Genomic DNA, 2,691 nt, shown 5'->3' on the forward strand with positions numbered 1-2,691 from the left:
GAGTGGCCATGTTATTTTTGAAGGTAATGAACCAACAAGAGTGTTGGGGAAAGGAAATGATAACCTTGGTGAAAAGAGGACCAATGCAAATAATGTGTGGTTAGTTAAAAGTTTGAAGCACAATATCTTGAATAAGAGCCAAATGATTTATGGAGGTTGTAGAAATTCTCACTGTAGATTAAACTAATTATGCAGTGTACTAAAGAAAAATACTTAATCTACTTCTACAATCAAACTTGTGGAAGATTAATCGATTTTGAGCAAGATCAAACAAAACACATATAACAGAGAAGAAGATTCAATCACACATGAAACACAGAGGAATACTCTGGGGAAAGCCTCAGCTAAAATCCCCGCTATCTGTATTATCATACAAGTGGAAATATCTCAGGATTACACAAAGCTTTAGCTCTCAAGCTATCCAGCTCTCAGTACAATCCCTCACTGCTGCTCATAGACAGAATAGACAACACATATGCCTTCTCCTCTATCCTCCAAGCCTCCTATTTCCTTGCGTAGTTTTTCCTGGGTCCTCCAGCTGCCACCTGTGTGATTCTCACCTCACACACTACTCTGAACTTTGTAGTAACTGCGCAATCCTCAAGGAATGAATTCATTTTTCATGCAAGAGATATTCACATGGGAATATTCTAGCAACTGATAGTACACTATCCCTGCCTTTAATCTCAACTGGGTCTTTGTCTGAACTGACATGCATGAGTTATTTATGAGAGAATATTCAGTTATCTGGAGAACACTAGTTGCATGCATGCATGCATTAACTGACTGAACTCACAATTAGTTCCACAAACTATTTGGAACTAATTTAACTGGACTTAAATCAGTTAACTGAGCTAACTAATGACAACTCATCCTTATCTCCTTAATTAAGGGATAACATCCTCAATCAAAGGGATAACTGTTGCATGTCTTCACAAAGACTTCATGTTTGAATTTCTCTAACTAATTAACTCAAGATGAATTAATTCATTATTTTTCAAACAACTGGTGAGACTAAATTCGAATTTTAATTCTCAATTTTAATTCAAGGACAAATTAAAATTGGAATATATCCTGAAATGCTATCTATAGCAATGTTATTTTTAGCATTTTTTTTTTCTATTTTCAACACTCCCTCTCAACAAGAAAGGGATTATCTGCCACCCCACTACTGTCTCTGTGGAACTAGAATTTACACTTTGACAATGCCTTAGTCAAAATGTCAGCATCTTACTCCTTGATTGAAATATATTGCAACAACATGATCCTCCTCGCCACACAGTCTCTGAGATGATGATACTGAATGTCGATATGTTTGGACCTATCATGAAATACTAGATTCTCAGAGAGTTTGATACAACTCTGATTATCAAAGTTGGATCCATCCTCTGATCAAACAAACCAACTAGAATTTTCTGCATCCAAATGGCCTCACATGTTGCCTGACTTGCAGCCATGTATTCAGCCTCTGTTGAGCTGAGTGCAATTGACCTCTATTTCCTGATGTACCAAGAAACTGCAGCTGAACCAAGGTTGAAAATTCCTCCTGATTTTCTCTTATGATCTGGTGGACTCCCTGCCCAATCTACATCTATGAAGCCCTGTAGCTTCACTCCCTCTGACCATCTGTACCATAATCCATACTGAGATGTGCCTCTGAGGTATCTCAAAACATGCTTTGCTGCCTTCCAAAACAGTTTGGTAGGTTGAACCATAGCTTGACTCAACTGGTTCACCGCATAGCACAAATCTGGTTGTGTGTTCACTAAGTACATTAGTGAACCCACAAGTTTTCGATACATAGTAGCTTCTACTACTTCTCCTGAAGTAGCATCCTCCTTCCTCTAGTTACCTGCTAGAGGAGTCTGCATGGGCTTGCACTTCTCCATGTGGAATCTCCTGAGTATCTCATTGGCATACTTGCCTTGAGACACAAACACTTCCCCATCCTTCTGCCACACTTCCATGCCTAGAAAGTAGTGCATGAGACCCACATCTTTCATCTCAAACTCTCTTGCAAGGTCCTCCTTGCAAGACATGATCAACTGATCATCACCTGTCAATATCAGATCATCAACATAAAGAACAATGATCAATTGCTTACCTTCCACCATGATGTGGTATAAGTTCGCATCCGCTTCACTCTTTGTGAAGCCCAACCTGATGAAGTAGTTGTTGATCCTGGTGTACCAAGCACGAGGTGCTTGCTTCATCCCGTACAAGGCTCTCTTGAGTCAGCACACATGCAACTCACGATCGAAGGTCTCAAATCCTTCCGGCTGCTCTATGTACACCTCTTCCTCAATCTTGCCATTGAGGAATGCAATCTTCACATCCATCTGATGGATCTTCCAACCCATCTGTGCTAATAGTGCCAACATCGATCTGATAAATGAGTAGCTTGCTACAGGAGAAAAAGTCTCATCATAGTCGATCCCGTCGACCTATGAGAAACCACAGGCAACAAACCTTGCCTTATGTTTCTCCACACTACCGTCAGCAGCTTGCTTTACCTTGTAAAGCCAACAGGAACTCACAACTGACTTGTTCTCTGGTCTTGGAACAACATCCCAAACATTGTTATGAACTATGGAGTCATACTCCTCCACCATAGCATCAACCCAAATTGGCTACTGCACTGCTTCCTCAAAGGAAGATGGTTCGGTCTCTACACATTCCCCAACAAGGGAC

This window comes from Pinus tabuliformis, chromosome 5_1 (assembly GCF_031772625.1).
Source record: "Pinus tabuliformis cultivar Carrire ecotype Pingquan chromosome 5_1, CPIR1, whole genome shotgun sequence".
Taxonomy (NCBI): Eukaryota; Viridiplantae; Streptophyta; class Pinopsida; order Pinales; family Pinaceae; genus Pinus; species Pinus tabuliformis.